Source organism: Panthera tigris, chromosome X (assembly GCF_018350195.1).
Source record: "Panthera tigris isolate Pti1 chromosome X, P.tigris_Pti1_mat1.1, whole genome shotgun sequence".
NCBI classification, from domain to species: domain Eukaryota; kingdom Metazoa; phylum Chordata; class Mammalia; order Carnivora; family Felidae; genus Panthera; species Panthera tigris.
In genome coordinates this window covers 123,327,098-123,350,994 of record NC_056677.1, presented here as the reverse complement: position 1 = coordinate 123,350,994, position 23,897 = coordinate 123,327,098, and positions in this window count along the sequence as shown.

The window sequence follows — 23,897 nt, the reverse complement described above, 5'->3', positions numbered from 1 at the left end:
AACATTCTTACAAAAGACACTTTAAAATGAAGGACATAGGTAAATTTTAAGGTAAGAACAATCTCTAGAAATAAAATAGAATATTTCATAATAAAGTTTGACCTACAAGAAACACATAACGATTCTAAATATGCATGTACCGGGGTGCCTGGGTGGCTCAGTTAGTTGAGCCTCCGACTTCGGCTCAGGTCATGATCTCACCGTCTGTGGGTTCGAGCCCCACGTTGGGCTCTGTGCTGACAGCTCAGAGCCTGGAGCCTGCTTCGGATTCTGTGTCTCCCTCTCTCTCTGACCCTCCCCTGTTCATGCTCTGTCTCTGTCTCAAAAATAAATAAACATTAAACAAAAAAAATTTTAAAAATAAAAATAAAAAATAAAATAAACATGCATGTACCTGTTAACATAGGCTTAAATATGTACAAAGCAAAAATTAAAGAACTATAAAGAGATATAGACAAATCCCCACTCATAGTGGGAGAATTTAACACATTGCACAGACACTGGTGGGAAAAGAAGATAAAATAAAATCGGTAAAGATATACTAGGTTTGAGCATCATGGTTAAAAACAACATAACTGGAGGTGCCTGGGAGGCTCAGTTGGTTAAGCGTCCAACTTTGGCTTATGTCATGATCTCATGGTTCATGGGTTTGAGCCCCGTGTCTGGCTCTGTGCTGATAGCTCAGAGCCTGGAGCCTGCTTCAGATTCTGTGTGTGTCTCTCTCTGTCCTTCCTCCACTCATGCTCTCTGTCTCTCTCTCAAAATAAATAAATATTCAAAAAAAAAACCAAAACATGATTGGCATATATGGAATAGTTCAGACAACAAACAAAATGAACACTCTTTTCAGGTGCACATGAAACATTTGCCAAAACTTACTACATGTTGAGCCATAAAGCAAGTCTCAAAAAATTACAAAAGCTTGAAATAACGTTGAGCATGGTCTCTGACTACAATGGAATTAAGCCAGATATTAAAAAATGGAAGTTCCCATATGACTACAAATTCAGAAACACAATTATAAGTAACTCTACTTCAAAGGAAAAAAAAACAAGGGAAATTAGAAAATACTTAAATGAGAGATTATTAAAACCTAGTGTATTAAAATTTGGGGGTTGCAGCTGAAGCCATGCTTAAAGGCCAATTATAGCTCTAAATGCACATGTTATAAAAGAAGTCTAGAAAGTAAACATACATCAAAGTCAGAAAATAAACAGAAAATCAAATACAAAGAAAATAGAAGGAAACAATGATAAAGTTGAGAAGAAATTTCCAAGTCAGAAAACAAACATGCAGTGGACAGAATGAACAAAGACTGATACACAAAACAAGAGAGAAGGCACAAATAACCAATATCAGGAATTCAAAAGGGAACATTATAAGGTATACAAACATCTAGCTTTAACAGGCTTCCACTGGCCAAAAATAGGATGATTTTAACATCAAAAATAATAATAACTGCAATGGATTGAAACATAAGAAATATTTTTAAAGTGCACAAATGCATAAGACAATCCCCTACCTATTTTTGAAAAAAAAAAAGTGATCAAGCCTAACTGCAATCATTCCTCTAGATTTATCACTGATTTACAGGAAGGAAGAAGGATATACCTTAAACACAAAATGTGTGAAAACTAGAAAGCAGGAAATTCTATAAGAGAAATGATCTGGTTTGCTTAATAAGGGAATAGTATGAAAAAAGAAAAAAGAAAAATATATATCAAAAAATACTTAAGAGGAATATCAATCAACCAGTTTCTTTGTTCCAGGAAAAAAAGAACATGAACTGAGTATTAGGTAATAATAAGGAATTATTGCTAATTTGGTTGGCTATGATCATAGGATTGTGGTTATGTCTTCCAAAAAGATTCTTACCTATTAGAGATACATCCTTAAGTACTTAAAGTGAAGTGATGTAATGTCTGATATTTGTTTTAAAATACTCCAGCCAAGAGGCGCCTGGGTGGCTGAGTTGCTTAAGCATCCGACTCTTGATTTCAGTTCAGTTCATGATCTCATGGTTGTGAGATCAAGCCCCACATCAGGCTCCATGCTGTGATCACAGAGCCCACATGAGATTCTCTCTGCCTCTGTCTCAAACTAAGTAAATAAACAAACAAAAAAAAAATACTCCAGACAAACAGCAACAGCATTAACAACAACAAATATGTGTATGTGTGTGGGGGGGGTGGGAGAGAGACAGAGAAACAGAGAAAAAGGTGTCTGGCAACAAGAACAACAAGTTAATCATTATTGAAGCTGGGTAATGGCTATAGGAAGGTTCAGTATATGTTTGAAATTTTTCATAATAAAAAGTAAAACACAATGAATGGGTTGCTCTGGCTGCTGTGTGGTGAAGAGACTGATGGGAACAAGGGTGGAAGCAGGGAGAGCAGTTGAGAGACTATGGTCCAGGTGAGCAGTGATGGTGGCTTGGACTAGGAGGGTGGCAGTGATAGACTGGGTGAGGAGGTTTTGTGTGTCAGGTGGCAAGGATGACTTCCAGACACCTGACACCTTTCTTAAAGCCAAGGGCTCCTGCCCCTGTTTTTCTTCCTCTCACCTTTCTGTCCCTTGGGCTATGTCTCCTTTGATGGTACTGTCCAAAGCCTCAGTGGTTCTTCCTCTCTTCCAGAGATCTTTTAGGTCCATTTGCTTACTGGGCACTTGTCTCCTGGGCAAGCTCCCCTGGAGACAATTGTTGTACCTTGTCAGCAGAGGTTCTGCTGCTAAGTTCCATCTCATTCACAATTTCTTGAGCAATTGACTCTTTGGAAGCAGTTTCCCTTGTCCCTGAAAAATTTCCTATTAATTTATTCGGAATAGTACCTCTCTCCGTCGATATTTTTTAGTATTTTGATTATATTAGGCCATGTTGTCACAAATCAGATCAGGATTTTTTTTATAACTTAATCCAAGGAGATGATAAGCATGTTGATCAGATAAATCACCTGCAGCATACTACAAGGCCATTTCTTCTAAATTTTTATTGGTTTATTATTAGGTTCTCTTTAGGTACCAGTTATTAATTTACTTAATTGTTCTGGCATAAAATAATTTGTTTCCCTCTTACCTACATGATTATTATGAGATACCATGTTAAAATCTTACTGAAATCTGTATCTACTACATTTCCCTGATGTACTAGCCTAGTAACCTTTCCAGAGTAGGAAATGGAGCACATGGGTGATGATTTGCTACTGGCAGATCCATGCTGGGTCTTGCAGACAATTTCTTTCTTTTCTAGCAGCTATCAAACCAGTCATAAATAGTACCCTTCAGAACTGGCCCTCAGCTTGGATGGTCAGCTACTTGATCTGTGGTTTAGAATCAGAACACTGGGGAGGGGTAAAAGGTACTACAATTTGTGCAACCTGTTCTCAACAGGTCATCATTTATAAGCGCTCTCAATGCTCTGGGATAGAATCCCTTAAGACAAGAGAAATAAACCCATTTAGAGAGCCCACAGTACCCTCTGAATATGTCATTGTCTTTCTGACTGCCCACTCCTTTGGAGTCAATCCTGCAGCCATGTTTGGCTCCCCAGCTCTTGTCTTCCTTCATCCCACATTTATCTATTTTCCTACCACTTCTCTATGCATGTCAGAGTATGATCAAGCTATGAAAGACTTGGCTAAAGGTCATGTTCATTACAATGATTTATTTAGGCCACGTACTATTTGTGCTTCTAATAAGGGACCTCAGTAACTGCTCATCAGTCACTGACTACATGCCACATTAACTTTGAATCACGTAATTATAGTAGGAAAATCTACATATAAATGGTCAGTCTTCAGAGTTTGGTGATACTTTGAAATTTATGCACAAAGTGGATGATTGGAGAAGTTGTTCTCAAAATTTTTTGACCCCAGTTATAGATGGCCTCTGATAAGCTTTGTCTGCTGGTATTCATTCCCCTGTATAGTCTCTTCCAACATGATATCAGTGTTAGTCTGTATTACCAGCCAAATATGGCCCAAGTGATGGTATGTGATTTCTGAGGCAAGGTCATAAAGCACATTGCCATTTCTGCCTTGCTCTCTTGCATTGCTTCCTCTGGGGGAAGCCAGCACCACATTGAAAGAACACTCAAGGAACCCAATAAAGAGGTCCACACAGTGAAAAACTGAGGCCTCGACCAATAATGAGGACCAACTTTCTAGCCATGTGAGTGAGGAAGTAAATCCTCAGTTAGAAGTAAATCCTCCAGTTCTTGGCTGACATCTTGACTGCAACCTCATTAAGGACCTGACCCAAAACCACCCTAGCAACATTTTCTCCTGAATTCCTGATCCTTAGAAATGGTAAGATAGCAAATTATTATGGTTAGTGAATAAGTTTTGAGGTAATTATTATGCAGCAATAGATAACTCATATAGCAACTTACAGTAAGAAATAAATTGTATATCATGACCCAATACACACATACATATGTATGTAAAAATATAAATTTTATGAGACTGAATAAGATCAATCTGATATTTTCATTTTATTTTTATTTTTAAAAATTACTGGTCATCTCCCACTAAATCAATTTTATGATTCTTTAATGGGTCATCATGCAAAGTTTGAAAAACACTTTACTAGATGGCATTATTCCTCTACTTGAAATCCTATGGTTTCATGTGGTATGGGTATATGTTCATAACATGAACAAAATAGAACATTGGCTCCAACAAGTAAAATATGTGGGCATTTCAATAAGGGTCAGTGGGAAGAGAGGATAGGTAAAGAGGGTGCTTGCCTCTTACAGAGGCTGTTGTAATTCTCCTTTGTGCTTCCCATTGTCTCAATCCTTTGGACCTAAATCTTTTTCTGTTTGTTTTAGATATTTTCTTATGGAATAACTTATACTTCTCATACAGATGTCTCTTTCCTGCTCAGATGTGTAATTCTCCATCTGCAATGTTTGGAGTGATGTCAGTCATCTACCATTTTTTGTCTTGTCATTGGCTTTTTATGAGAAATGATAGCCTGCATTCAAACACTTCCCAATCAATTCAGGGTAATTCCTTGAATGATTCAAGACTCTCCTTCCCCTGCACTACCTTAAAAGAAAATATTGTCAATGAACTCCTAAGATAATTTCCTCATACTATGGTATAAAAGACTGCAACCTGCATACACAGAATTAAAATAGGGAGCAAATTGTTGACATCCAATGGAAATACTGATCATCATAATGAAAGAGAGACAGAAAGAGAGACAGTTGGAGTGGGGAAGGAGGGAAAGGAAGGAGAGAGGAAGAAAGCAGGGGAAGAAAGAGGAAGGAAAGAAAGGCGGGAAAGAAGGAAGAAGGGGAGGGAGGAAAGAAACAAGCAAACCAATCTGCTACAAGGAGCATCCACCAGCTGGGACATAATATTTGTATTATAACCAGGCAAAACCATACAGCTGCTGGGAACTTGAAACCCTGCAAAACACTGAAAAATACAGAGCCCCAGACTGACAAAGCTGGAGGAGATATGCCCAGCTTACAGATGGAAATCCTGTGGTACAACTTTCCAGTTTTCACTAACAGTTACATGTTCCTTTTGGAATAACTTCTGGGCACGAGGCTAAGCAGCATGCCCAAGAGATTGGTGAGGGGTTGGGGAGCCTGGGCCTCAAGGGACAATTAGTTGTAAAGCCAGCACCCAATCTTCTAATTTCCTGCTCCCGGGGGATAAACTGCCTGCTTGGCCCCCACTCATTCCCCTCTTCAGCCATATAAAAAGAACACAAACAAGCGCACAATATTAAAAAGAAAAGGCCCAAGATGCATGATCTCAAAGGATTTAAGGCCTCAGCTACACAAGAATTCCCCCATTTGTCTAATTGCTCCCAGAAGCCCTGTTTCAATTTGTGTCTGCACCTGAAAAAAAAGCAGCTAATAAACATTGCACAGGTGGTTGTGTTTAAAAGAGGAGATTTTCACAACTACACATTTGATTGCTGGAAACTAACATACAATGTTACACCATACAACTATCCATACAAATGTGCCATCACAAGTAAACAAAAGTTTACACCCTGCAGATGCTCAGATGCTTGAGTCTCCTCCAAAGGTTCCTACCTTGTGGTTATCCAGTCAGGACTTAAACTCTTCAATGGCAAGGAGCTCACCGCTCCCTGGAGTAGCTAACCAGCTAACTCTAGACTTTGAGGGTGGTTGATAATGGAGAGGCACAGTGGGGAGAACCGGAGTCATGTGCTGCGTGTTTACCCACTAATGGAAGTTCCAGTCTCTTCCTCTGGGAAGAAATGCCATGAGCTTTCTTGGCCTCTGCAGCACTTTTCATGTGCAACAGCAATGCACCCGCAGAGCATTGCCAGTCTGTCTCATCAACCAACTGGCCAGCGATCAGTTCCAGGCTGATCCCAAAATAGTAGATTGCTTGATTGAATGCAAACAGTTAAAAATATTTTCAACTGGCTTATGCATGTATTGTTAGGATTAATGGTCTATTATTAAACTTGAGACAATACCCATCACTGAAAAAGACAGGACTGTTTCGGTACTCAATTAGACAAATGGCAGATAATTGTGGTTACCACGCAGGCTGTCTACCCTTTACTTTATACATGAGATTCATTGAAACAGAACCCAACTTCCATGTTTGTTTATTCCACAATGGGGTCCTCACATCAGCCAGGGTTATTGATTGCTATTCATGGATGGTATTGCACAGTGATTCAGTTATTCCAGGGTCCCTGATGTGAATCAGCACCATGCACAGTTCTCAGTGAGTAGAAGCTTTTCCTCTATTCATCTTGATAGAACAGGGACTGGGATGATGACAGTGCAGCCCAAAGCTGAACATGAACCTTCCCATGATGTCCTTAGACTGTAATTTATAGTTGGTGAGAAGGTGGTTCATTCCAGTCTGTCCCCAGCCATCCCAGTACCAGTCTATGATGTTCTGCAGGTTTTGGATGTCCATATACGGAGAATGTTATTAGGAGCTAGGTATTTACTAAGGAAAGAAATAGAACATTAAGAAAGATTTGTAGATGCGCAACCAAACCTGGCTCTTCACTGTACACTGTAAAGCTTTCCTGCTTCTATGCACTTTCTCTCACTTAAATGTTTTTCCTTTCCTCTCGCTGAGCCTAAATTAAATCATACCCTTATTTGAAGGTTCAACTCATAAGCCACTTCCTCTTTGAAGTCTCTCTTAATTGTCTTACTAAAAACGTTTAAGTAAAAGGTTTCCCCTAGTGACTGAAAACTTCTTCTGTAGGGCTCAACTTGGAGCATATGAGCTTGAGGTGCTTAAGGGACATATGAGTTAAGGATATTGATCTGGATTCTCAGCAAAGAGGTATGCACTGAAATTAAAGATCTGAGAATCAGCAGCATGTAAATGGTAGTTGAAATCATCACAGTAGGTAAAAGAGATGGTTCAGGGAGACCAAGAAGAGAAGTACGTGTCATGTAACAGTTGTTTTCACAGTGCAGAAAAGGTCTGTTGACTAGTTCTAAATGGCATGATAATGAGAAGAAACTCAGGCAGCTGCACCCCAGATCTTGAATGATTAATAATGACAACACTAACGTGTGGTGTGTATAGTATGTATTGGGCACTCTGCTAAGGATTTGCATGCATATGTTGTCGAATTTTCTGACTATGGTTTAGGGAAGATGCTAACATCCCCATTTGATGGATAAGGAAACTGAGGCACAGAGAGATCAAGCAACATATCCAGCAAGGTCACACCACAAGCTAGGGATGAAGCTGGGATGTGAGCTCAGGTCTGTGGGACCCAGAAGTCTGATTTCTTAAAAAAAAAATGGGGCACCTGGGTGGCTCAGTCCGTTAAGCACTGACTTGGTTCGTGGCTCAGGCCATGATCTCACAGTCCATGAGTTCGAGCCCAGTGTTGGGTTCTGTGCTGACAGCTGAAAGCCTGGAGTCTCCTTCAGGTTCTGTGTCTCCCTCTCTGTCTCTCTACCCCTTCCCCACTCACTCGTGTTCTCTCTCTCTCTCTCTCTCTCTCTCTCAAAAATAAATAAGCATTAAAAAGCTAAAAAAAAAAAGTCTGATCTCTTTCTTGACAGCTTGCACCATGCTGCTTCTCACTATGCTAGTTGCCACTTGTCACACTAATTATATTATTTTGCATCTGACTTAGACAGGCATCTGTCAGTAAAGTCCATGTCAGAAAGAAGACAATGACAGGAAAACAATAAATGCTACTTGACAGATGAGTAACACAGAGAGAAGTCCCATTCTCAAGATTCTCCCTATAATAAGACTTCAACCACCCTAAGAGTCACCTCTAGTCTCCCCAGCCCCCACACAAGGACCACTGTGGAGAGGTGGCTCTCAGTCTCCCTCAATGCTCACAGTTTGTCTGCCTCCTATGTGTACATGACAGCAGGAGATAAAGTGAAGAATAGAGTTGCACTAAAAGTGACCAATAGAGGCTTTCTCAGATCAAGTACACTTTTTCATTTCCTCAAATCTTTGCTGAATTTTGGAAAAAAGTGGAGTTCAATATCCAAAGAGAAAGCTTAAATATATTATGGGCTACGCACTTGCTGTATTCTCCCAGTAGGAACAAATCTCTGCTTTCCCTGGATTCCCACAGTACATCGTTCATTTGTGTCTCTATTACTGGCCCTTCTCACCACCTTCCAGGAATCCCAGTTACTTATGGCCCTGATGGTCTCCCTCAATAGATTATGAGCCCCAAGAGGGAAGAACTCTTCCTTATTCGCCTTAGCAGCTCCCACAGAAGCTATTGCTATGCCCTTTATGTAGTGGACAGAGGGAGGCACTAATCAATGCTTGTCGAAGTGGGGAAAATATGGTTGATGGCTATAGTGCTTGCTCTTCCTTAGAGGAGTCAATGGACTGCCTATCCTGACTTTCAGAGACCCCTATCTCCATCTCTCCTTGACCCTTCCTCTGGTCTCCACCAGCTTCTTCTGCTTTCCCAATCACAGCATTACCATAACATATCGTCACTGTCTATTTAGTTGTTTATCTATCCTGTAGAATGAAAGCAAATTAAGGGTAGGGACTCTGTCTGATCCACCTCTGTACCCCTAGTACCTCGAACATAGTGCCTAATGAGTGTGTGATAACTGAATGAACCAAAGGAAGGAGCGAGAGATGGAGGGATGTAAATAAGGGGGGAGGGAGAGAAGCAGATGGGAAGAAAGGACAGTGAAAAAAGATGGTCTGAGGATTGAAGTCTTTTGGAAACTAAGAAAAGAAACTAATATGGGTGTGAGGAGGGAGAAGTAACCAATTCTTCTGCAAGAAGAAATATTCCTGACCTTTGTAAAATAAATAAATAAATACAAGAATGCTTGTTTATAAGTAGAAGTGACTGGATCCTTGATTTTACAGCAGGAAAACCATCTAGCATGATTTGCTGCTCCATTTATGTAACAACTATGATCCAATTTTGTCTAACTTAGGGTCTCCAATTTAATAAGACACTTTTACTCACTCAGACTACCTGGAATTGGTCTAGGGTGTGTAGTGGCACATATATTATCTGTTATCATATATCTAAAACATACTGCCACTTACCAGTAAGTCAATTGCTGCTTTTAAGAATGTGAAGTTTTAAGTACAGCCTCAATGTTTTGGAAATATGTAATGACTGATGTGCAGAATTTGCTCCAAGAAAGAACATATCAAATCCCAAACCTAGAGAAAGATGACAAGGGGCAAGAGTGCCTGGAAAGTCAGTAAAAAAAAATAGTCAATGAGATAGCAAAAGAAGTTGTTTACTTGAAAACATCTATCCTCCATTTTCTCTACAATCAGATTGAGTGGGACATTAGAAGGAGGATCCTGACCAAGATAGTCCCTTTGTTCTTGAAAAACCAAATAAGAGAAAATGAGCTTTCACTGAGGTAGTCTTCATTTTGGTTAGACATAGGGAGGACTTTCTGACTGCCAGAAACACTAAAAAGATCTACTAAAGAGGTCATGAATTGTTCAGCTATGAACATCTTCAAAACAGGAACAGACCTTTACACATTCTGGATAGTTTAGCCTGTCGATTTCCTGTTGTACTGTGCTGCGGGGAGGGGGGTGGCAAGCTTAATATAGCAACAGTGCACTGCACTGGAGGGTCTAAAATGCCAGGCTCTAGGGCAAACTCACCTACTTACAAGTTATATATCTTTGACCTAAGCCTTTGATTATGCTGAATCTCTGTTTATTCAGGGTGAAAATGAAGACTATCCCTCAAAGTTTGGCTGCAAAGATCAAGTAGGAGACTGTGTATATAGTGCTTTGTAAACTGTACGAAAATGTGTGCATGTTCATTATTATTTTAAATTCTAGAGGTTAAAATAGTAATCACCACCCTTATCTCAAATTCACAAAGCAGGCAGCCAAGGGACTCTTTCAGGCTAAAGGGTAAAGTCCAAATACACAGGTGGGTGCACACATTCATTCATGCGCGCACACACACACACACACACACACATTATCTATATGTTCTCCTCCTAGATATTTTGTTCTCTAAATTTCTTAATGATGCATTTTTATATTCCCCATATCTTTACATTCTACCTCATTAAGGTTTACTCTGTCGTGTAGTTTATAATCTTTCTTTTAGAGTGAGGCCATATTTAGGGAAGGCAGTTTATACGTTGGAGGACAAGGTGCCCAGGTTTAATCACTTAAGACTGCCTTGGTGCTTTTGTTTGCCCAGAATCCCAGGGGTTGCAATGGTCCTAGACCAACTTTTATAATAATGCATTGACTGGTGGCCTTTGTCCCATGAAAGTAATGTAAATTCTTTCCAGATCCATAAGAAATGTGACATTTGGAGCTTTTGATTTTTCATAAGTGACACTTTTCCTCATGCAAAGTTTAGATAGACGTTAAACTTCCTCACTCCTCTGGGATGATCAAGTTTTTTTCTGGTCCATGAAGAAGAGGGTCACTTCAGGGCCATGGGCTTTATGCAAAGGTCTCAGTCCTAACCCTCCAGCCCAGTAAGGGCATGCCTTCTTGCACACACCTCTTTTCTATGGCTTGGTCCCCATATCCAGCCCTTGGGTCCTAGATCAAGTCAAATTACCTAAAGGCTACTCCAGGATTAGCTCATCCTTACTGCATTGGCCTTGATATTTCTCTATTTGGGGGGTTCCTGGAGATTTCTCAGTATTATTTTTGCAGTTTGGCAATATATTTTTAAGAATTTTTTTAAAAAGCAGAAAGAATAGCACGATAAATACCCAAATACCATACCCTGGATTTAAAAGTGTTTTCTTTGTTTGTTTGTTTGTTTGTTTTTTGCCACATTTACTTCATCTATTAGGTCTCAGCTGCTTTTGAAAAAATTGGGATCCAACCACATATCACACATTACACTTATTGTTAAAAAGATATAACAATATCTGTTTTAATCTGGAACCATTCCTATGACACTGAGTTTTGGAAGAAATCAGACTAGTTGTGTTGTAAATGGCCCAATATTTGGCTTTGTCTGATTATTTCCTTGTGATTGTTTAACTTAATCTTGTTTACATATTTTCTGTAAATTGAAAGTCAGGTTTAATTACTTGTTTGCAATAATATTTCACAGGGGATGTTGTGTCTTTCCTTTTGTATCACATTAGGAGGCACATATACTGATTGTCCCATTATTAGGGATCTGGGTTAAGGTGATGACAGCCTGATCACTCTATCTTTCCCTTTGTGGCAAAAAAATAATCTGTAAGGAATTGACAATGTCTTGAAAGCAGATTTCGGTTGTATTTGAGCCATGCTTCTCTGAATTTGTGGAAAGAGGAGGTATCCAATTAGCTCAGTACTCCATGTTGGTGAGATCCTGACCTGGGCAGACACATGGCTGGGCGCATGGGGGATGTGGAGACAAGAGGGGTGCAATCCTCACTGAAGAAGCTCACAGTCTAGTTGGACAGAAGACATAAGGACACACAGATATTTCCAACCTCTGCTTCTCTGGCTGGAATGACTCATATCCATCCTTATAGAGAAAACCAGAGTGCTGCTCTTTCAGAAGAAGCTTCCCTTTTCTCAGTTCAGCAAAGATTTCCTGAGGCCCTTCTGTGTGTGGGGACTACGGCTGGCCCTGGGAATAGGGATTTGAACAAAGCGTGCCCCTTGCCCTCTCAGGGCTCAAGGTCTAATTGGAGAGACAGACACATAAACAGACAATTGCAGTCCAGCATGCTGAGTGCTCAACTGGAGGAGTAAACAATGTGCTGTGGGAGGTCAGGGGAGAGCAATTACCAAAGTCCCTTCTCCAGGCCCCCAGCACCACCACTCCAGGTGGGAGCAACCGTTCCTCTTTTGAATGCCTGTAACACTTTCTCTGGGCCTCCCTGTTACTACTCAGCATTAACTATGTCTTATTACTGTAACTTATGTATAAACTCTGAGCTCCTCCGATAGAAAGATGGCTAACAATGAATCATGTTTCACAAAGAAACTTGGACTCTTTCTAGTACTCTCAGTAACACTTTTCTTAGACTGTAGTCTGAATTCCCCTCTGCCCTGGAAGGGTAGTCCACAAAACACCCCATAACATTCCAAAGGGTATTTGGCCAGTGCAGAGGGCGGAGTGATTGGACACCTCACATCATCAATAACAAAGCAGCCAAAAAGTGCATCCATTTGGGATGACCACCTGGCCTTGTTGCTTCAGGTTAAAATGGCTGCGAACTGAGCCCCTCCAGGGGTTTTGCTGTTGTTTGCATTTTAGCTGCCTTGACTAACTCTCACTGTAGCAGCTCCAGTCTTTACCCCCAAACCTCCAGAGCAATCCAATCCATTTCTGATTAAGAATTAAACATTTTCTGCTTCAGTCAGGCTCTGCTAATCCAAGGCAGTGTTTAGTTTATTGCCTTTCAGACTTCATGGTTTTCTGACTGAGCGGACAGACATGGCTGTTCACTGTGGGGAATTTCCTGGAATTAGCAGTACAGTAAAGAAAAACCTTGGCATAAATGCATTAAGGCAACTACAGCTAAAAAATAAATTTTAAGCACGGTATAAAAGCAAATGGTTAATCCCAGTTTGCAATTAATTTCAGCTTCTAATCAATTCCTCCTGTGAGTAAAGCACATGAGAAATACGATCTCCAAACGATTAATTCATAGCAAAAGGTCACTTCTTTGAGGTATGAACAGTGTCTGGAAACTTTCCCTCCTTACAGGTCTCGACAGGGCTAACTTGAGCACGTTGTCCTCCCGCTACTTGCCCCGCTTTCCTGCTCGGGTCTCAACTTTAATCAGGGAATCACAATCTATTATTCATTCTTCACAGAGACAAAAAAAGGGAGTATAAATATATATGTCTGGTGTCACTCATAGATCAATTAGGAAAAAAAACAATAGATTTCTCCAAGCTGAGTAGCCTTCCTATGGTTTATGCCAACTTCAACACACGCAAATGTTTATTTAATCATAAATAGGCACCTCTAGGACAACTAGAAAGGCAGTACTCCAGCAACCGTGTTCTGTGCCAATTTCAGAATAAAATGGATGAAGCAAATAAGTGGTCTGATAATCCCTCTGTCCTTTCCACCTTCCTTGTGCATCTAATGTCAGGCACACATGGGGCAGAGAGAGGAAAAAGTGGAGAAGGAAGAGTGGCCTCTAAGATAGAAAGGTGCAGAAGCCATGTGGCTGAGAGGGCTCCCTTTCCATGTAGATGGTTGCTCCTGAAAGTGAAGCAACGTTTGGGCCATTTTAAGGACTCCATCTAGGGACAGTGGCTGCACCTCATTGTGGGGACTGCTGCTGCACCACTGCAGCTGTGCTGGGTGCCTGGTTGCCAGTGGAAACCAAGAAGTTTGAGGTGGTTCCTGCTCATGACTCAGGCCAGGGTGCTCTTTAGTGAATGGTTGATCCCAAAGCTCATGCCCCATTGTCCATCCCTTCAGGTTGCTCACATTTGGAACTATTACTTCCCATCACAGAAAAGCATTCTGAGAATGTCCCACTGTCCTCTCCTAAATACTATTAATGCTCCCCATCTCCACCTCCACCACCAGAGACATAGAAAAATATTCTCTGTAGCAGAACTTTTAGGATAGATTTTGCTTTCAGGGTTGACGTGTGGATAGTTTTTGTTTTGTTTTGTTTTGTTATGTTCTTCAGGGGATAGGGGAACAGAAGACAGGTACTCTTGGTCTCTGCTTTGCTGTGCATGAGAAACGTCCTTCCTGTTGATGCCAGACAATGGGGATGCACCTATGAGTTCCCATTTTGCTGTTCACCTGCAGTACTTCATGAGCTTTTGAGAAGCCTTAAGTTGAGGACCCATAAGGAGCTGACAAACACTAGTTCTAAAGCAAGAATGTACCCTGTTCCTATGAAAGTGGAGTGCAGGGTCACTCACTGTCTCAGGATGGAGGCTGCATAGGGGATGAGAGCACATGATAGACCAGGGACTGTTTGCTCAAACTGATGTTTCCCTTACACTGCATGCAGGAGACACTTACCAAATGCCTTACAGTAAACTTGTTGCAGAGCTAGAATCAGGCCTCAGCCCTTGCAGACTCCTGGTTCACTGTTCTCCCTGGCAGCATTGCCAACCTTCTCTTTCAGTATCGGACCACTGCTTTTCAGATGCAAACTTACTCTTTTTCACCTACATTCTGCATACCCCCACCACCACCAAAAAAAAAATCCACACACATCTTAAACATCCTGAAATGGGAAGAGAGTGGTGTATTTCTCATAAACACCTTTAAAAAAATAATTTTTTAATTAATTTCCACAGCAGATATCTCCATGGTCTATAGCAGGAGACAATTCTTTGTAGGGAAACTTTAATTAAACTTTTCATAGAGACATAGTAAAAACTTGGCCCTCTGCAACCTGAGACCACCAGCATGAGGACTAAAGCTGTTATATGATATAAAACATGACATTTGTTAACCCAAGTTACTTTTAACTATTTCCCCTGAAGAGTGGCTAGGCCTCATCTCTGAGCACAGAACACAATTACTGTCTTAGCAACAGTGAACTTTGATAGGATGCATGAGAGAGAAGGGAAGAGGACATTCGACTTTGTTCTAGAATAACTGGGGTGAAGAAGCTGCCATTCTGAATGGTAAAACCTTAGGAGTGATATGGCCCAATGAGTCCCAAATGGCAACTGGTGATACAGAGCCCAGGTGATAGGAATCACCCAGAGGACTTGTTAAAATTAAAGCCCTCTGTGCATTATCACCAGAGAGTTGGAATCAGTAGAGCCTGGGGTTTGTTCAGTTATCTGTACTTTTATGCATGTACTCCTGAAAATTCTGATGTGCAGCCAATTTGGGGAATCACAGACTGCTCTATAAGCTTCCCCCAACTCTGCCACTTGGGTGAGAGATGGAGGTCATGAAAGAAGAATGGATCCTAGGAGGGAGACACCCTGAGCCTATGGGGTTGATGTGTTCAGGAGTTTGGGAGCTTCTCTCTCTCTCTGGAGCAGAGACATGGCCACCTCAGAAGACAGTCCCAGTCTCCTCCAGATAATGCTCAGTGTATGTGCAAAGAGCTTTTGCAACCACTGGAAAAGGACACATGGATTCATATTGGTACAGGAAAACACAGAAGAGCTGTTGGAAGCAGCCACAGGGCCATGGGATGCCAGAAATGGAGAAAGTGAGGGCCACAGTGAGAGACAGGCTTGGCTCCAAATCACACAGACAACATGCATGAGTTTCAGCTAAACTCTTTGTTTCCCAGCCAGGGATCCCTGCCTCACACCATGGTTTAGGTTTATGCAGTACACCGTCCACTTTGCTCATTCTTCATTTGTGCCACAAATATTGATCAAGTGCTGTAGGAGAGAAGGTAAAGGCAGAGACAGGAATCAGGCCCAGCCCTTATCATCAGGGTACTCCTGGGTTGCTAAAGGAGATGGCTGGAACACAAGGTTAAACAATGGCTGAGGAGTGATACAGATACAGGAGTGGGGAACCCACTGAAGCAAGTGATTACTTTGGCCTGACAGGAAACCCTGGAGTGAGTCCTGATGGGAGACATCTTCCTCCCAGATGGTAACTTAGATATCCTAGTCACTAAAATTCCCAATATCAGAGCTAATCATAAGTCCTAAACTCTACAAAGGAGGTAGTGCAGAGGTGCAGAGACTGGAGGTGATTTGCCAAAGGTCACACAGCCAGCAGGTGGTGGAGCCAGGACTTGACCCCAAATCATCTCCTTCCTGGGTGGTCTAGTGCTCCTACCTCTTTCCCACACAGGTGATGGAGTCAAGAAAAAGAAATCATGCTGAGAACTGTGCTGAGACTTACAAATATGGATGAAAGAAAAGAGTTGTGTGTTCTATTAAGCAAGTTGTGGCCTTAACCAAGGGAGTAATAATCATAAACACACTAGGAGCAGGGAGGACAAGGTGAGTTGTTATATTCCTCTCTGCACTGCGTATATGAGAAGAAGTTCCTTCTGATCATTTCTTCTCTAAATGGATGTGTTTTATCTTCAGTGACCAGAGAATGAAAAGCAAGACAGACAGAAGGCATCCATTTCTAGGGGATCTGTTCCTGTTTCCTGTGGAGTTTTAGATACTTGCAGATACATTAATGAGCAGTGTGATTATGTCTAATCACACCAGTTTACTCCACTTCTCACTTGCCCTGAATTTTTCCTGAGAATTTCCATGTTTCTTTCCCACTTTCTCATGACAAAGGTGATAATGATAATAATGGGAAATACTCACATAGCACTTACCATGGGTCAGGCATTGTACTTTGCAAATACTAATTCATTAAATTCTCCCACAACCCTGTGAGGTGGGTACTGATATAAACCTCATTTTACACATTAGAAAACAGGCAGAGAGAGGGTAAGTAAGCTGGCTTAAGATCACCAGCTAGAAAGTAGTAGAGCTGAGATTCGAACCCAGACAATTTGGGTCTAGAATCTTATGCTCGTAATCACTCTGAGGAAAGACTCTCCAGATAGAAAAGGAAAGCAGGTGAAAAACTAGAAGAAAATTCTTTCCTTGCAAACAAATGCTGATATCATCCTAGGACAAAGTCCTGAAATTCTGAGTACAGGTTTATATGCCAGATAAAAGAGGGGGAAAGCAAACCTGACTTTATATATATATGATTGATCCCATTTTAAACAAAGAACACGAAGAACCCAGTGCTGAATAAATATTAGATGAACAAATAAATGGATTAATTTTCTTCTAAGTTTACATGTAAAAAACTACATTGTCCATACCCTCTGTCTTTGATAACCTCAAACTCAAAACTTAATTGGGTCATGGAAAGAGCTTCCACAAGCTTGAATGAATACTTGGTATAAGCTCCCCATCTGTGTCTTATGACCTATAGACTTTAGACAAGTCATTGAAACTCTCTAATCTTTACTTTCCTCTTCTAGAAAATGGACACAATAACCTCTGCCTCACAAAAAGCCTGGATGTATAAAATAATTTATTTGAAACTACTTTATAGACAGCCAAATGCTATCCAAGTATAAGAGTTAGTGAGGACCGCCCCCCTCCAAAGACCAATCACATTGTTTCTTCCTCCACACAACCAGGAGCTACAGAAGCAGCTCTGTCCACATCAAATTGTGATACAGACCAGGACTCCTCCCAGTGGCATAGCTCCAGGGGGGCATGGTTCATACTATTTTCAGTATTAATGATGTCCTCAGAGGCCCTGCCAAGTGCCCTCCCTTTGAAGATAGCAGGACAGAGTGGCTGATGATGGACAGTTGACATAATGATTTCCCAGTGGTGGCATGACCCTCTGATGGTCCTGGTGAGTTGAGCCGGTAGCCAGGCCAGGTATGCCATGACCCTGACTTCAAAGAAGAGAACTGAAGGTCATAGATGAGAAATGACTTTGTCAAGGTCATGTAGCCAGTAAGTGGTGGTAAGTGTGGGAGGTGGATGTGAAACCCAGGTGCCACTTTCTACTCATCCCAGAGCTTTCTGGATTTCTGGAAAAGAAAATGCCCTCCACATGCAAAGGCTCATGGGAAGGGGACTGTCAAGACAGGTTTGAAGGATACATTTCATGGTCTTATTATTGACAGAATCTTGATTCTCTCTCATCTGCATTAATTGATGTAATCTGTAGGATTTTGTAAAAGATAAACCTTATTTCCCTCTTTGATGAACATGTCACTAACTTCAATTTAAAGAATGCTTATAAAAAATAAGCCACAAGAATACATCTATTTATTTTAAAAGGGATAAATTAAGCTCAAATAACTGAACAAATAATTATAAAGCATCTCTAGGAATTGACTTCAGAGAAATGCATGTATGTGGTATGTATATGGATGTGTGTGAAGGTTGGAGTGTGGGGAGGACCACTGGAGTCATGCCTGTGGTTCTTCTGGCCTCAGTCTCTCCTATTTCTCTCCCAGAGGAAAAGTCTGTCCATTGCTCTTGAGTTTCTTGGGAAGCAAGCCTATTGGAGGCCTGAGAGTGAGACTTGTAATGATTGGTTGTTCATTGCAAATGAGTATTACTTTGTCAGGGGCCAGAGTCAGGAAGTGGAATGAGGTCAACAATTTCTGGTGTAAGAGACATTAAAACTCATATATTTGTCTAAATTCAGCTTGCTGTGCAAAGCAGTTTCTCCAGAAACATCACCAATGGAGAGTTAAAAAGACTAAGTTGGAGAAGTATCCTCAGAGACCACTTGATCTAATCCTTTCACATTCAAAAAAACTGGAGTCTAGAGAGGGAAAGGGTTGTGGTCAAGGTCACACACCTTGGTAGTAACCCAACTGAGACTAGAACCTATATATCCAGACTCCCAAGCCAAAGGATCTTTGTACTACATGTATCCCCTAATTTAGAAGGAATAGAAATGCAGGTGTGGAGCTGAATGTCCTGCTCCCCAATAAAGTACTCCTTTAGTTAGGAATGGAGGAACAGTTGTTCTTCCAGAAGAAGATTGTAAAGCCATCTGAAAAGCATTCAACATGATTCACATCCATTAAAGCAGACATGCCAGTTGCAGCGTGATAAGACTGCCATGCTGGAGACCAGTATTAGGAAGACTTGAAAGATTAAAGGTTGGAGGCACAAATGGACTCTGCCTATCTTCCCATCTGCCTTTTCCTTCCTCCCTTTTTTTCTGTGCTTCCTTCCATCATCCACAAACATGTCTTGATCTGTGCCAAGCGCCATAAGCATGGCTAAAGAACTGTCTGTGGGGGACAGTCTCCTTCAACTAATTCCCCAGGGAAAAATCTGCTGAATCTTGGAGAGGTGGCTACAATTGAGCAAATTCTAAGCAGTTGATTTATAGGAACTCAAAGATAAAGACCAATGGAAGGAAGAGAAATTCACAGATCTGCACCTAAAAGTCAATTATCTTATCACATCATGGCCCACTGAGCAGTATTCTTGGTTCTCCATAGGCTTTTGAACACTTGGAAAGGTCTGTGCAGACCAACAAACACACGGATGATAGGGGGACTTAAAATCCAGGGTGTAGTGGGTTGAATGGTGACCCTGCAAAAGATATGTCCACCCCAAACCCATGGATGTGAATTTATTCCAAAAAGCATGTTTGCAGATGTAAATAAAGATCTCAGGGGTGTTTGGGTGGTTCAGTTGATTAAGTGTCCAACTCTTGATTTTGGCTCAGGTTTGATCTCATAGTTGTTGGAATGGAGCCCCTTATCAGGCTCTGTGCTGACAGCATGGAACCTGTTTGGGATTCTCTCTCTCTCCTTCTCTCTCTGCCCCCCCCCATTCATGCTCACTTGCTATTTCTCTCTTTCTCGCTCTCTTCCCCTCCCCATATCTCTGTCTCTCTGTCTCTCTCTCTCAAAATAAATAAATAAATAAACTTAAAAAATCTTTTAGATATCTCAAGATAAGATCATCCTGGCTTTAGGATGTCCTTATTTATAAGAGTCAGAAGAGAAGACACACAAGGTCTAGTGAGATGTGAAAATGGAGAGATGCAGCCACAAGCCAAAGGACATCAGGGGCCACCAGAAGCAGGAAGAGGCAAAGAAAGATTCTACCCTAGAGCCCTCAGAAGGAGCATGGTTCTGCTGACACCTTGATTTCAGACTTCTAGCTCCAGAACTGTGAGAGAATAAAGTTCTGTGGTTTTAAGGCACCAAGTTTACGGTACTTTGTTATAGCAGCTCTAGGAAACAAACGCAGAAGTAGGTGCCTGAGTGGTTCCCTCAGAAGCTATGCTCTGCCAAGAGCTGGCCCTATCTGGCCACACACCTGGTAATGGGATCCCTGTGTCCTGAGGCAAAAGTGGTGGCAGCAGCTAGATGTAGTCCCCAGTTCCATTGCCCCACTCCAGCTCTATCCCACCTTACTCCCAAGCCTCAAGCTTGAGGCCAGTAGAGAGCAAGTCCTGCTTCCTGTCCTAGGTGTTACAGCTGAATTTTATGCCCAGAGCTGAGGCCGTATCTTAGAATGTGATAAGTTCCTCTAAAACAGGAGCCAAGCCATGTTCTTTCCCAGCCCTCCCCTATGGCCTGAGTATTTCTTTCAAAGCCAACATGATGAGTGAACCCCTTCTATCTGCTGACAACTTGACCAGATGCATTTTGTTTGGTGAGTCAAGAATGAATTTGATTTTCCTAAACTCTAATTCCATTTACCTACTAGAAGAGTGGTGAGCCCTCTTTGTTTTATTAGCTACCTGGCTATCTAATTTTGTTTTTGACATACTCTAAAACATCAGGGTAGATAATTTCAGGTAACAAATTTCAAATCCTAATCTGTTTTTTCTCTCCCCACCAACCCTTTCCCCAGATCATAGCTTCAAACATAATTGTTTTTTTTTTAATATTAATTCTAGTACAGTTAACAGCAAACATAGCTGTTAAGGAAAACTGATCAATTTGTCCTGAGACCCTGAGCTTTCTGTTTCTAAATTTCCTGTGACCAGGCCATGCTTCCCTGGGATCTGCCTCTTTAGTGTGGATGGCTTGATGTTCTCCTGGTACCACGCTCCACCTCTCTATTTCTGGAGCTGGCCCCTGAGCCCAGCTCAGGCATGAATGAGCCTTTCCCTCATTCCTCTTTTCTAGAGTCTGAAACTCCAGTAAATATCACTGGCCCTGGCTGGGGAGCCATCCGAAGGCATGACAGTGCCCTCCTGACACTGCTATACCCAGCATGCAGTTAGAGGTCCATTCTAAGGAAGGACAAAGACTTAAATGAGGTTATGGGGCTGGGGACTACCAACAATTCAATCAGTATGTTTTCTTCTGCTAGTATAATTTTAATCACATGCTGTGTTTCCACAGTGCCCAGCCAACCCTGCTCATTAGATAAATTCCTTTTTTTATAAAAAAATATTCATTTACTTAGGAGACTATAGTGGTACTAAGGAAGTCAGTGGAGCCGAGAAAGCAATTGTGTGCATTCTGTAAAGGATGTATGCCCATTACCACAAATATGATCAGCCCCACATTTTAAAGACATCTCCAGATATCTTAGGAGACCCATCAACTCTTCCGTGTATAGGATGTGCTTATGCCCCCAGTCAGTTATGCCTGTGTTCTAAAAGCAGGGAGTGCCAAAATCCTCTATTTAACTGTGGCCCCAAAGTCTCATTTGACACAATATGGGCTAATAAAATTGAGCTGTAAGGAGGTGAAAGCAGATTTTTATTGCTAGCACCATACTGTCAAGAGGTACAATCTCTTTAGAAAATAATCAAGGGCCCCTGGGTGGCTCAGTCAGTTGGGCATCCAACTTTGGCTCAAGACATGATCTCATGGTGGCTCGTGAGTTCGAGCCCCACGTTGGGCTCTGTGCTGACAGCTGAGAGCCTGGAGTCTGCTTCAGATTCTGTCTCTCTGTCTCTCTCTCTCTCTCTCTCTCTCTCTCTTTCTGCCCCTCCCCCTGCTGGTGCTTGGCCTCTATCTGCCTCTCAAAAATAAATAAACATTAAAAAAAAATTTAAAGAAAATAATCAAATACTATGAATTCTAAAATCTCGAAATGGAGATTAGACTTCACCTGAGTCTAAGGTAGTTTACGCCAAAAAGCATAGGTGGGGACACATCCATTTGTATATATATGTGCACATTCTACTCAAATTGTCCCATTTGTCTCTCTCTCAAGTTTGGATTTAATGTGTACATCATAATTAAATTAGGCTTTGATCTTCATATCTAATGCTTTGAAAATCCAAATTTTAATTTCAGTGGGGACTAGGCTATAACAAAGGAAATAGGAAAGATTGATAGGTATTGAAAGTACCATATGGGGGCCCCTGGGTGGCTCAGTAGGTTGAGCGTCCTACCTCAGCTCAGGTCATGATCTCACAGTGTGTGGGTTTGAGCCCCGCATCAGGCTCTGTGCTGACAGCTCGGAGCCTGGAGCCTGCTTCAGATTCTGTGTCTCCCTCTCTCTCTGCCCCTCCCCTGCTCATGCTACTTCTCTCTCTGTCTCAAAAATAAATAAAAACAGTTTAAAAAAAAAAAGAAAGTACCACATGCAGGCAAGATTCACAATCTGATATTCTACTCCCCTTAGCTATTTCTGAAAGATTAATTTGTGCCTTTGAGTTATGGGTTGGGGAAGGTCTATGGTTTTAACTGAGGAGGGCCCATGTTGCTCATGGCCCCTTTCTACACTGGGGGCTCTGTGGCCTTAGGGTGAGGGATGGAAGCCTTTGGTGGAGAACGGATTCCAGTTATGTTTTACCAAGTAGGGCCAGGAGTAAGATGAAGTGAGGGAGGCACTTGCCTTGGGTGCAAATTTTAAGGAGGAGCCCAAAACCTCAGTAATAAAGACATATAATATTTTAATGCCATATATTAAAGTCAAAATTAGTGCAAAGAAATTCATGGTGAACAATACATCAAACTCTTAGAGACATGATCCAATCTTACACTTGCACAGTCATGCCTGGCTCTCCTTAGCCTAATCCTGGCTCTGTGTCCAATCAAACTCCATTTACATTCATGGATGTAGCTTCCTAATTTTAATTTTTAAAAAATATTGCATTACAATGTTATTTATCCTAACCTCCCCTTTAAAAGTTGTGCCTCACTCACCTCACCTTAGTCCCAACCCTGCAACCAAGCAGACGATTTTTTTTTCTACTGATCTCTACCATTGCATGGTTAAACTTTATGTTGGTCATGTCTGAAATGCTGTGTCAGGTTAGGTTAGGTTAGGTTAGGTTATGGTAGTTAATGCCACAAAGCTTCGGAGTTAAAAGGGAACTGAAAGCGCCTTTTCAAATAACCACTGCTGATTCCCCGTAGTTGCATTTTACACTTTTTTTATGGCAAAGAGTGGCAGGAGCCCTAAAGACAAGGTACAGCATATCTATTTTTCTTGGTGCATATTTTAACCATTTAAATTCTTTCATGGCTTTCTGTTCATCAAAGCAATTCTAATTGAGATATTATTATAAAAAAACTTTCAATGTCAAATTTCACATGAAGGAGTCAGCTAATTGCTTGATTAATTCAACCAGGCCAAAGCAGACAGAAGCCCCTGCTATGGAACTAGTGGTACAGCTCGTGCTGTTCTGGCTGGAGCTCAAGCCATACCAGTGACTCATGCTTCCTGGCCCCTCAGACAGCAGTGGGAACATGTGCTTCAGAGCATGGTCCAGGCCTGGTCTTCACCAGACATTATACCAGTTTTCCAAGCCCTTTCCTTCAAAGAATTGTCACCCTACGGCACTGAGAAGAGCATGGGCCCTCCAAAAGCAGTTTTGCTGCACACACTACACTGCTATATAGCTCCAAGACCTTACTAATGCTGTTCCTTCTGTATGAAAGGTTTTCCTTCTGGCTTATTCTGGCTGCTTCTATTAGTCATTTTCGACTTATCTCAAGCTTCTGATAAAGATGCTGGAATGGTCATGTACATCAAATTTCATTCCCTCCCAAAACCACAGTACAGGATTACCTTTAAACACAAACCCACAATGTCAGGAAGAATGGAAATGGAGACAAGCATAGCAACATT